Source organism: Haliotis cracherodii, unplaced genomic scaffold (assembly GCF_022045235.1).
Source record: "Haliotis cracherodii isolate W230 unplaced genomic scaffold, xgHalCrac1.p SCAF_4, whole genome shotgun sequence".
In the NCBI taxonomy this organism is placed as follows: domain Eukaryota; kingdom Metazoa; phylum Mollusca; class Gastropoda; order Lepetellida; family Haliotidae; genus Haliotis; species Haliotis cracherodii.
The window spans coordinates 33,314,641-33,328,814 of NW_027266297.1; positions in this window are offsets into that span (position 1 = coordinate 33,314,641).

Below are 14,174 nucleotides of genomic sequence, written 5' to 3' on the forward strand. Positions count from 1 at the left end.
ATACAAGACTGTGAGATAAAAAAAACAATTCATAAGATCTTATCTTTATCATTATCTCACCTATTTGTTAGTCATCTTATAGTATCTCTGTCTAATATTATTGGTGGGCAATCTAGAGAAAAAAACACCCACCCGCCTCACCCTATAACCCTCTAAAACGTTAAAACCGCTAAGGTAATTGGTGTATCTGCTCTACGATGCTTACAATACAACATCAACACCAAGTAAGAGCTTAAACATGTCAGTTCAAATATGTTCGTACATTTCTACAATCCTTGCTCGACTCTTGCTTGCTGCTATATTTGTCAAAAAGCAAAGTGATGACATTTTCAGATAATCAAGTATTTAAAGTTTAAATGTTTTATTGGACATCACACGACGGTTCACATTTCTCTTCTGACTCTAGTAGACTAATTGTGAGTGTGATATAACGATTGTTACAATAGATCTATGAAAACGTACCTTATGTATCTCGCGAACGGGAAGGGGTAACTAATGAATGGCACCAATAACCTTATTAAAAACATGTTGATGATTTGGAATGTTACCCCCTAACATGTGTTACATGTTATTAAAATGTTGAGTAAACAAAACTTTGCTCCTTTTAAAACTTCAACATAAATCCTAATCACGTTAGAGCTAAGTATGTTTAGCAGCTGTTTTATACCTAGACACATTTTTTACAGTCTATAAATGTGGTAACATCTCATGGCCACGACCCTTAAAATTCAGTAGCAGATAACAGAACAAAATATTTTATAGTATTTTATTTTATTTTATATCATAGAATATACTAGATTTGAATTGATAGGAATAATTGATAAAGTTAATGTAAATAATATGATGGGTATTATATAAGTGATATATTCTGTTCATGTGTGTACATGTAAAACGCGAAACAGTGTCAGAGAACAACCAGTCTCGATTATCCAGCGGTACATATTCAATTGGGTGTAACTGCAAAATATCGGTGAAAATGATATGAATAGATCACTGACAAATCAGTGATAAGGTTAGCATGTCCTTCCCTGTATGTAACACCTGTCACTCACTCAATTTGCATAAAAAGTAACTGTTTGTATGTTGCCTTCCATGCAACGATTTGTTTTTTTAAACAAACCAGAGAATCAAGAAATGGATCAGACAGAAACATCAGTAACACGATAGCTTATTTACTGTTTTCATGGAGATATGTTAAGTTTGAATTACGTCTGCTATGCACAAGCGCTGAAATGTGGATGAAACGCATTATGGCTACATAGCCACAATAGTCTTTTTGGCCATGAGTAAATATATTTCTCCGTTATATCGCGGTCATTTTCATTTGCTGTTACTTTTAGCTTCTTTCGACAATCAAGTCATTCAACTGTACGCATTTTATGGTTTAAGTGTTATAGAACATGAACACTGCGTTCTCATCATAAGACGTGCCTTGGTTGATAATACTTATATTACATTGTGGTTCATTTACCAAAGGTTGGAACACGAAAATAGAGCGACATTTTCCATTTTTGGATTATATTTACTAATAACTAAATTTACGGCTATAGGTTTTAACAAAATATATAATTCAAGTTTACTACGTGTAAACTATCACATAAATGATAAATAGAGAACCCAATGCGCACGCTACCTTTTCATATGAATTTATTTCATTTTTTTCAATTTTTACAACTGAAATGTGCAGTTTGACCCAAGAACAGTGTCTGCCATCAAAACATTTGACCACAACCTTCATTTTCTACTGGGTAAAAAAAAAGAAAAAGAAAATCTCAGTTTGCTTTGTTCCACTATGTTGAAGGTTGTGTGGGCAGTTTGAGGGTCTGACCACCGTTTTAATTATATTGTATCACTACCAACATCTCTGCATTGTAAAACTGACAATATCCCTTACTTTCTATCTTCCAACATCCATGTACTGTATCTCTACAAACATATCTGCATTGTATCGCCACCTACAACCATGTATTGTATCTAGACCAAGATCCCTGTACATGTATCTCTAACAACATCCACTTTTGTGGAGGCAGCATGACATTGCTGTTATGCCATGGCCGGCTATTTCTCACGGCATCTCCTCCGTAGAACATGTCGGGGATGAGGTGGAACTACACCTACGACAGGACCAGAACCAGTCGGTAAAGCTAACTCAATTGGGACATTATGTGGTTGACATTTGGAGCAACATTCCCTAGGCTGATTTAAATCCTGAAACGACCTGACGCTGCTTCCCCTGCTGTATTAACATAATATATATATTGCATTTCATGAATAGACACGAATGATATATGTTCCAATTAATTCAGTCTAATAGATTAGCACTTGAAACAGGTGTTATTGTTACCAGCGTGATATTATAAAATGCGACTGATTGCTATACTGGATATACAACGCCATATCTTGTAACTATTGTCATGAGACATGCTGCACAGAACATTACACAAGGGTATGTATTCATTTGATATTGCTAAATCAAAGGAAATCTTCTATACTTTCTTCGTTGTCGCCCTCTTCTTTCCAAATTGTCGACATCCGATGACAGACACCTAGAACATGCATCACATACGTTCACATGACCATTGTACGTAACCTTAATATTATATGTATATATTTATGTGGCACCCAAAACACCATTTTACACAAGCAGCTTAGGAATGGTGGCATAGTAAAATTTATGTGCGCGTTTATCACACATGCTTGTAACGTCGGTTATGATTACGCGCATATTCCTATATGCGGGAATCTGTGTACGGCTGTCGGTTTTGTTTGTTTGTTGTTTAACGCCGCACTCAGCTATTTGACGGCGGTCTGCAAAAAATCGAACCTGGACCAGACAATCCAGCGATTGCCATAATGAGCATCGACCCACGCAATTGGGATCGATGACATGCATCAACCAAGTCAGCGAGCCTGACCATCCGATTCCGTTAGTCGCCTCTTACGACAAAAATAGTCGCCTTTTGCGGCAAGATAGTGTTGGGTCACCTTTTTGAATAGTGGCAGAACATGAGCTTATTTCCATTGGCTTGGATATTTGTGTACGTGTTCAGTATGAAGTGTATATAACACGTGACACTATAATAAACATTATTCTCTCTCTATGTACGCGTTCTCAATGAGATATTAAATAATAGACATAAGACTTCACTTAAAGATGCTCCAGTATGTTTTAGAATTTTATTACTCATGCGATCTGAGCTTTATTCAAAGGGAGAGATTTTATTATATCACTTATTTCATATACGTTTATTCGCAATGTGCTAAATGTTTTATCTGTACGTTTTTCCACATTTGGCAATCTCGCCTTACTTCCGTCAACATCTGCAATGGATGAAAAATACCTCTTTAACTGATTAGCTTTAACTAAATCTGAGTATAAATTTGGGCTTTCGTCTGTGACATGCCTGCGCAGAGGGTGAACAGATGAAGTCTTACCTGTATTTTTCACTAAATATCGCAACAATTTCCAATAAGAAGATTTGTTTTCTAAGTATAATTCTAAAACGAAATTGTCTTAATTGGAGTAGACCATTTCCGTTGTATAATGTTTCATATCATTTACTTTAAGTCTTTGTTTTCTGTACAATGTTCTGTCCTTGTCTTTATTTGTTTTCCTTAAAATCTTAAGTAACCTGTTTCTTTTCCTTATTGCCTTCCGTACTTCGGAAGTGAACCACGGATGATCATTTGGTCAAATCCTAACCTTTTTAGACGGAACACACATTTTTATATAATTATTAAATCCATAACACCATATATATCTAGTAAATGATGATTTGGTTCATAAATGTGTTTTCACTGATATATACGTGTCCCTATGATCACTAATCTCATTATAGAAATCAATCACTCCAGTATCATCCACAGACACATCTTCACTTACAATTATCGGATCTAGTAAAGTACTCGTTGTTTTAGAAATCCGAGCAGGTTCATATAGCAAATTGCGTAATTGTTTCTGTCTTACAAATCATTTACATGAAGTTTTCTCGCAGACAAAAGATTTTTATTAATATCTCCAACAATCACTAAATTACATGTAATATCGAACGCGGTATGAATACTGTCGTCTGGGCGATTCCAGAAATTATTTTTATTATACTCTGGTCTGTACACAACACACAGAATTAAGGACTTATGGGGTAGAAATATCTGTATCCATATAGTTTCATCAAGGACATTTTCTGACACATTCAATCTTTTATATGCTAACCTTTCATGTACATAGACTATGACCCCTCCCCCAAATGCATTAGTTTTCTATCTTTTCTTATCGGATCATGGTAGTTTTACCATCGTAAGAAATCATTATTAACAGTATCATTTAAATGAGTTTCAGTGAAACAAACGACGTGAAAGTCGGAACAATACACACTTAGAAAATTTAACGTATTGCGTACACTTCTTGTGTTGAGGTGAAATATTGACACAGATTTCTCGTGTTGGTCATTTTCACGGTTCGGTGGGCCCGGGTTCAGCTCCACGTCCCCGGTAAACTGCAGATACAAAAGAACAGAACAGAACTTTATTTACGTTCAGGCCGGGATCCTCGACATAGGAGGTACAAATTTGCAAACAGTAAATACATAAGATGGCGGGTGGTTTACATGGAAGATTTTAAAGTTTTCATAATGACATTACAGAATGTACAAAGTTTCTTATTAACATTATTTTTTACAATTAAAAAGTTCTTAAAATGTAAACATATTTGGGGTTTTAGCATATGAAATTGGAAAATAAATTTTCCGTTGGGGTTTTAAAAAAGGACAAACGAAAGTATAATGAAACTCAACACTAACATCGCTAATGTCGCAGAGTTTACACGTTCGTTCATTGTCAGGGATTTTGTGCCACCTACCTAGTTCAATAGGTTAATGGTGGCATGAGGTTCTAAACAGATGGAATTTTACAGCCACCGAGAAAGGGATAACTAACAAATACTTTTCAAGGACGATATGTGTTACCTTTAGAAGAGTCTGTAATCTCTGCATTCCATGTTTTAGTTGCTATATCAGATAATCTTAACGAAATGATAGATTTAAGGACATTAGGAGGAACTGTTTGTTGGCTTAACCAGTAGACCAGTAGAAACCAGACAAGGTAATGTTTAATTTTAGAAACTTTGACAAAATTTACCCAGATATTTAAATGGCCACTTTTCATTCAATGTTACTTGGGTGACGTTTCTTTTGCGGTTCCGTATAATATTAACGCGTTTGAGGCATATCACATGTATGATTCAAATATGAGTTAGTCAGTGAACAGCTTTGGGCTTTCAACATCATACACAATAGAATTTAAACCATTTACTCTAATTTAGCACAAATGACTAAGTGAAGTTGTCAATTGTATTTGATTAGGTCTGATTCATACTCAATGACATGAGTTGCTCCCTCTGGCTGTTCACATACGTGAATCCTGTCGTCATATGTTCATGTTGCGTGGATCTTCTTCTGTGTTTTCAAGTCACGAGCTTTCTTAAATAATTTGCTTCTGTAATGTGTGAGGTCCTCGTTGAGATAGATTGTTTCGTATGTTTCAGTAATTTTCGATTTCTCGTGACCTTATTTCTGTCCTAGTAACTAACAAATTTTACAATTATCTGTCTCTTGGTCCCTGAAATCTTCTTTCCCACCCGATCGCATCTGTCGATGTCACTTATGTTGATATTGGGATGGACGTCTTTCAAAACGCCCATGACGATGTCCTCGACATTTTCATCGCAGGTCTCCTCAACACCACTTATCCTGATTGAGTTTCTCCGACTGTATTGCACGAGATCGTCAATTCTCTTGGTTAGCTCCTGGCGAATAATTTGTATGTCCTGCCCTTGCGGTGCAACACTATCTTTGACTATGTCACTGACAATTTCTTTGGCAGCAAGCATGAAAGACTGTTGGAATTTATGATGAACCTGTGGTAACATAAGAGCATCAATCCGTAAATCAAATGTAAATACTTCAGGCATTGTCGATTGCACTAGTATTTTTTTATGTTAGGGAGTCCTGAGAAGAACCTGATAGTTTTCTCTACTCACTGCTGCTTCTTTGATGTGAAAACTATGATTTGGCGCCTCTCCTGTTTCCTGTTATGAGTTTCCATTTTTCTTTGTAAATAGGGTCCAAATAGTAGCCAAAATTGTTAAATATAATTTGCAAATAGTAGTTACTTCAGTTGTATGCTTGATAATATCATTCCATGCTGAATGTACAGGTATTTGCAAAAATATCCACACGTGAATGCAAGCTCGCTCACATGCGTGTGACTCCTGCTGCCATTTTGTCAGCGTCGGTAATTTGATTTGTTTAGTTGAACAAAGTCCACAAACACTGCCAATAATGACAAATATTGGATGACACGCAAAATCTGAACTGATATACATTCTAGGTAAACCATTCAATAGTAACATAATGCATTTTACGGAATATATGCAAAAGGTGGTAAGCTGTCACAAAAAAATCCGAAATAGATTCAAATTCAAAAGAAAATACATAATTTACTATTTTTCGTCAACTGTTTACTATGTATAGACTTGAAGAGCAGTCTTCACTCCTATTTGTTTCATATTTATTCGTGATTGCCGCCGGTACGTAACATTCTGTCTAAATCCGAAACCGTAAGGGATTCCACACTCGATGATTTGAAAATTGTTTTCTGAAAACGAGAGTGATATAACATATTGATATGCCATAATAATAACAACATGATATTGTTATTGGTCTGTCATTGCAGGCTATTGGAATATTTAGAATATTAAGGTTTGTTTTTAAAACGTTTACTCCCCCTCCCCAGTCTTCAGAACGGATAAAAGTATGTACACGTCGACTGGATGAATGTAGGGCACATGCTTTGCAAATCCTGCAATCGACTGAAATCTGCATGTCAGTTTACAAACCGGATTTCGATTTCGTTGCGCGATTTTGACTGGACTATGTACAGACTCTTTAGTGCAGCCAAAATGTAACTCCATAATACGAGCGTAGTTCGGCCAGGGTGGAAAATGGATGTTTATAGTCAGTTAACTCACTTGCCTCCGGAAGATGAGGGTAATCATGTATACAGGGACATTTCAGTTCACTCCACCAAGAAGGCTGAGATACATTGAATATGATAAGGACCTATACTGACTGGATATTCAGAAACCCATCAAATGATCAAGAATGTCAAATCCAAAGCTGGTGATGATTTGCATTTGTTCTGAATTTTTGTACATCAAATTGACTGATAGACGAAAACCTGTTGATCACATTACACAAAGGTTCATGTTTCTTGAGGGGACATGCATGAGCGTCACTGTCACACACCTGAGCATACTGCAACAGACCAGGAAAGTCCTGCCAGACTAATTACACATTATTTCATTATTAAGAACCCTGAAGAAATACATAAAGTAGGATATTTCCAAATACCTTTCTCCAACAGAACAGAACTGCTAGAATTGCCAATGTACGTATCTGTGCCCTGTTCCTTTTTCAAAAGATAACATTTTCATATAAATATATGGCTAACTCACCAGCTGAAGTGCCACCTTGATTCTTGTGATTAAACAAACAAAAATCGCATGTACTGTTACTAGAAATTAATGTATCGTATTCATATTACAATTATATTTAAGAATTGTTCTGTTTGGAAACACACCACTTCATACACAAGATTAATGTGCATATGAGTTGTGTATGTCGATGTTCATAAGGATCTTATCTATTTCTTTATCTTTTATAGAATACTAAACTAAACGTAATGACATCAAAAATTTACTTATTCACATAAGTGATGTTCAGGTGAAAGATAATAATTGTTGAATAAAATATGTTTAATCTAAAGATAATAATTGTTGATTAAAAGATTTTCAGGTGAAAGATAATAGTTGTTGATTAAAATATGTTTAAACTAAAGATAATAATTGTTGATTAAAATATGTTTAACCTAAAGATAATAATTGTAGAATAAAATATGTTCAAATTAAAGATAACAATTGTTGAATAAAATATGTTTAACTTAAAGATAATGATTGTAGAATAAAATATGTTTAACCTAAAGATAATAATTGTAAAATAAAATATGTTCAAATTAAAGATAACAATTGTTGAATAAAATATGTTTAACTTAAAGATAATGATTGTAGAATAAAATATGTTTAAACTAAAGATAATAATTGTTGAATAAAATATGTTTAAACTAAAGATTATAATTGATTGTTTGATCAGTTACACTGTGCTGATGCATTGAACAATATTTCGTGTCCGTACATATAATCATTGTGGAAAAAAATAGCCACTAAAAATAAAAATATAACTTAATATTTCAGAAATTGTGAACAGCTGTTAATAATTACACAGAAACAAATCTATCATCAATACGCAATCATGGCGGTCTATATGTTGATGGAATAAATTTTAAAATGCTTCGTGAAATTGTTTTATATTCATGTTTAGAATTTATAAATGTGTTATAAATGGAAAAATGCTTTAACTATCCCACATTTAATTAGAAACCAACACTGAAAATATGTATGTAGGATTTTATTGTTATATAAAACACGCACTTGTGTAATATCCTATCATATTCGGCATCGCATGAATGCTATTTTGAAATACGTTTTGTCACACTTATATTCGCACACTTGTTGTAGAGGGGGATCATTGCCGATCGACGATATCTATAGACGTATGCCTGTGACACAATTATTATAGTGAAAACAAAATCAACAGCGTGTTAATCGCAGATATATGAATCATATCCCTATATATTCAACGTAACATCGAATGGTGATCCTTATATAGCAACAAAAGTTCAAACAAAAGGTACCGAGAAACTTGCATGTGGCGTGATGATTCATCTTCTACCGTTTCCGGGTCACGGGAGCATGCAAGGTCATACGGATTAAAAAATACGCCAGTTATATCGCGAAAGTCACTTTGTTATTTTATATTAGTGGGGATTACTGATAATATTTAGTAATCTGTATGTATTCTGTGTGTGACAGGCGAAATAATTCAAAATTGACTGTAGTTATTTTGTAACGAAAGATTATCAACAGTCTACCCCTGTCTGATTAAAAAAGAATGCTAGAAAAAATAATAAGGAAAACGACATTCGGGCCTAAAAAAATCAGAGGAACAAAGTAAATAACATGAAATGTCACGCTAAAGAACATTTTTATTCAAACCTCGATGATCAGAATTACATGCAGAAAACAAACCCTCTATGTTGTGAAGAACTAACAGCACAACCGCTTTTAAACAGTATGATACGGACGAACACCCAACAATTTTTACTTATATTGAAAAGGCAGAGAAACTGAAAATATTTTCAATCTATATCTAATGTCTATGATACAAGAACAACTATGCCCGACTTCAAATTTCGTACAGAGACAGAGATGAACAACATAGTCACATCTAAAAAAGAAATTGACATAAGACATAATACAATGTTTGCCTCTGAACAAAGCATCCGTACTGGAAAAGATTTGTCATAAATTATTAAAGAAAACTGTATATTCTATTAGCGAAACATTGTGTTTACTGTTGAATATGTCACTACAATCAAGTATATTTCCCTTAGTGTGGAAAAAAAGCAAACGTTATGCCATTATTTAGGGAAGGTGAGCGCACTATCGTTTCTAATTATAGACCGATATCACTCATTAGCTGTTTAGGAAAATTGTTTGAGAGAGTTGTGTTCAAACATTTATATGATTATTTTCATGAGAACAAATTGTTGTATAAGTACCAATCTGGGTTTCAGGTTGGTCACTCAACTGTCCATCAACTAATAGAACTTTATCATCTAACTTGTACATCGTTAGATAACAAAGAAAACTATTGTATCGTATTCTGTGGTGTATCGAAAGCCTCTGATCGTGTATGGCACAGGCTTGTGTATAAATTAGAGAGGTATGGTATAAAAGGCCAATTGTTAAAATGGCTTACCAGTTACATAAGTAATCGTAGCCAAAGCGTATTTGTGAATGGGAAAAATCCAAACCAAGATACGTAAAGGCTGGCGTGCCACAGGGGTCCGTGCTTGGTCCTTTACTCTTTATTGTTAATGTTAATGACATTGCTGAAAAATTAGACTGTATGACAAGACTGTTTGCGGACGATACATCGATTGGCATGTGTTCCAATGATAACAGTGTACTGGAACGTTCCTTAAGCACAAATTTAGCAATCTTAAGTGAATGGGCGAAACGTTGGCTGATAACTTACAATCCCGAAGAGACTAAATCTATTCCCTCGCAAAGACAACATAGGAGGTTTAAAACTATATTTCAACGGAAATGAAATCAGCTCTGTAAATAGTCATAAGCACTTTGGTTTTACACTTGAAGCCAGTGGCAAATGGTCTTGTCATATATACTGAACGACAAAGGTTCCTGTGACATTGAATACAATTTAATGCAAAGTTATGTCTTTTACCAAATCTGAAACAATTTCGGTTTGCAACAGATAAAAGACTCCTGTTTGTGTTGAAATGGTTTAATTTGCCATACTGACTTCAGCATGATTTCATAAAAAATAACATGAACATGCCAAAATGTCAATTTACAAATCAGTAGCGTGTGTGTCCACCTCTGGTTGCGATACAAGCAACATATCTTCGTCTCATGACAAGAATGATTCAATTTTCTATTTTGACTCGCAGCATATATTCCGGTGGGGTGTTTTCAGTTGACTTGCTTTTGCATGTGTTTGTGACGGGTGTCACCGGCGGGGCACGATACACTTACCTTTTCGGGAAGATCTGGTATCGTCACTATTTGCTAGTGATTCATAAACGCATGTGCACGATATAGTCGGATTCGTACAATCGACTCTGATTTGGCAGAGATATTTCTTTCTGAATATGGAAAAGGCTTTGTCGCTTTTATATACATTTTAACAGGGTTGGGCGTATAATGCTCCCTTGTGACGTGCCGTTGTCCAGAGACATAGTAGCAGATTGATTGTTCCCTATTTTAACTGATAGAGACTTCTTACAGGAAGTTGTCTGTACAGTTTGCCATGTTCCCTTCCACTCCATGTTGTGCAAGTATTGTGAGAAGCCCATCATGCTATACCATGTCGAAGGCTTTACTGAAGTCCAAAAATACTGCGGCAAGGTCTTGTCTGTTTAATTGAGCTGTTTTTATTTCATTTTCCATGATCTAGACATGAGTGTCCCTTCCACAAACCGCTTTGAACAGGTTTTATGGGGTTGCCAGTTTCAAAGTGATGCATGAGCCTTTTTGTAACCATGGCTTCTATTGTTTTGCACACGTTTGAAGTGAGCGATAAGAGTTTGGTATAGTTTAGTCTTTCCATTGCTTCAGAAGCGGGATAACTGCAGCATGTTTCCATAGTGTTGTGACTTATCCTTTGGTTCATATCGTGTTGTACAACCTGGTTTGATCAGAGAGGTTTTTCAAAATCCTCGAGGGGCGGTCGGGTAGCCTAGTGGTTAAAGCATTCGCTCGTCACGCCGAAAACCCGGGTTCGATTCCCGACATGGGTACAATGTGTGAAGCCCATTTCTGGTGTCCCCCGCCGTGATATTGCTGGAATATTGCTAAAAACGGCGTAAAACCATACTCACTCACTCACTCACTCAAAATCCTCGAACTGGTTGTGTCAAGACAAGGTGCAGTGCCTTTTCTATGTTGTGTTGTATCATCAAACTTATAATGCCGATGCGACGTTAAATATTAACTCAATCACTCGCATTTAAGGGTATATAGACCGGATTCTTGCTTTGCGGCTGTTTTGATAACTTATAATTGGGATAAGCATTATTTCCGGTTGGATATTTTTTCCGCTGCAGTTTTTTTGCTGCCGACAAATGAGAAGTGCTCAGCTAGAATGTTAGCCTTTTCTCTGACTGTATGGGCGTTTGGAATTTTTGTAGGTTTATCTTACCCATTACTGCATGTATGATGCTCCTGACAGTTTTAACATTCGTTATTTTCATTTACAGATATGCAGAAGATCTACCATGACTCGTTTTTAGAATCGTCTATGACCTGTCTTGGACTTGGGCGAAAGCTGATTTATTGCTTTTTGTCATGTTAAGGGCTTTCTGTCTCATTCTTTTGCTATTTCCCTGTACCACCATGGTACCAGAGTTGTGTCGGTTTTCCGGACCTTTTTTCATGATCTTTCAGCTGAGGTGAGGATTTTGGCAAACCGAGGCACTTTTTGAGGACTTGAGTGATGTTAGGTCCTTCCTAAATTTAGGCCAATCAGCCTTTGCAAAGTCCCATGTGGGCTGAGGATTGGGTTGTTCTCCTAATTGTGGTGGGCTACCTATGTAGGTGAGTATAGGAAGGTAGTCGCTTCCCTAAGTGTCATCATTGACTTGCCATTGGGGCGAGGTTCTTAGTTGCAATTGTGAGGTCAATTGAACCCCATGTGTTGCGGACATGTTCACAACGCGTGGGACTGCCGTTGTTTGTAGTTACTCTTTCAGCCCAATATTATAACCGAGTTATTCTTTCAAACGATATTTCCCTACGATTTTGCCGTATTTGTACGGATCGATCATGTCTTCCCATAAAGGATTGTGGGCATTTAAGTCACCAAGGATTATCACATTTGTGCTGGTCTCGATAGCTCTTCCGCGTTTGTTTTCATGGGTAACCCTGTGGTATACGTTAGCTATGCGTAATTCATTGCCATTCGACGAAATACAGCTGTGGTGGTGAAGGGTGACAAGTCCTTTTCTGTGGTGAGTGTAGCCAGGTAATGTGATTTTGGCTTTTTCGCTGAGTTTAGTCTCCTGTATTAGCATGACATGCAGATTTGGTGTTTTACGAGTGCCTGAAGTTCATTACCGTGGCTCGTAAGGCCGTTTGCGTTCCAAATCCATGATTGGTCAGATGATTTGGTTGGTTGGTTGGTTGGTTGGTTGGTTTGTTGTTTAACGCCCCACCCGGCAATATTCAAGCTATATGACGGTGGTCTGTAAATAATCGAGTCTGGACCAGACAATCCAGTGATTGATATCACGAGCATCGATCCACGCAATTGGGTATCAATGACATGCATCAACCAAGTCACCGAGCCTGACCACCCCATTCCGTTAGTCGCCTTTTACGACAAGCATAGTCGCCTTTATGGCAAGCATAGTTTACTGAAGACCTTTAGGATATACACTGGTAGGAACTGTTTCGTTGTTCGTTTGTATTTCAGTATTTTGGAAGCCAGGTTGAGGATGCCGGTGGATTTGGATTTGCCACCCATTTCCTACCATGGCAATAAACTCTACAACTTTGTTTGTGATCTGAGTGTTATGTTTACCATGAGCCGGTGTTGTCTTTGCCTGGTTGAATGTTTGGTTGTGTGCCTCAGTTGGAGTTATAGAAGGCATTGGGTTTGATTCTGGGACTTGGGGCTTCTTAGCCTTGCGTTTTCCAGTGGCTTTGTGTCTGTGAGCAGGCGGTATTGTTCGTCCCTGGACCAAGGCTTATATTGATCACGGTAGTCTGACACGGATTACATTGATAAATATAAACAACAGTAATAATGAGAAGTGACACAGTTGCACAGCTCCGTCAGGATGGCGGACAGTCAGTGTACGATACAATAGGAATCAACAATTAGGCTTACCATCTTATAAGTGAGGATGAAGTGATTCTAGACTTAAACTAGTCACGGCTAGAGTAATTAGCCTTGGGAAATAAATGTTCATTCAGCAAATGATTGTCCCAGAGCGTTCGCTATGTGTTGCCACACATTATGTTTACCCATTCCCGTGACTGAGAGAAAGTGAAATATTTAAAACAAACAGTACCGAAAAAGAAACGTCACCATGAATAGATATATGAGAAACCTTATTTGTCCAAACACTGTAAACATACTTTGTGACATATTAAAGAGATGAAACTTGGCAAAACTGATCATCAAGGTTGAGGTTAAAGTGTCAAATGTTCTTAAAGTGAAACACAACACTAGTCTCTGAGAAAATGGCATCACAAGTCAGTATCTCGTGTGTCCGTCATGTGCATTGATGACTGCCGTGCAACGTCGATACATGGAATGAATGAGGCGGTTGATGATGGCCATAGGCACTTGAGCCCACACTCTGAGGAACGCCTGACGCAGTTCAGCTGCAGTTGTCGGCCTTGGTCGGGCGTCATTCAGCCGTCTTTGAATCTCGTCCCGATGGGATCTAAATCGGGACTGAGGGCAGGC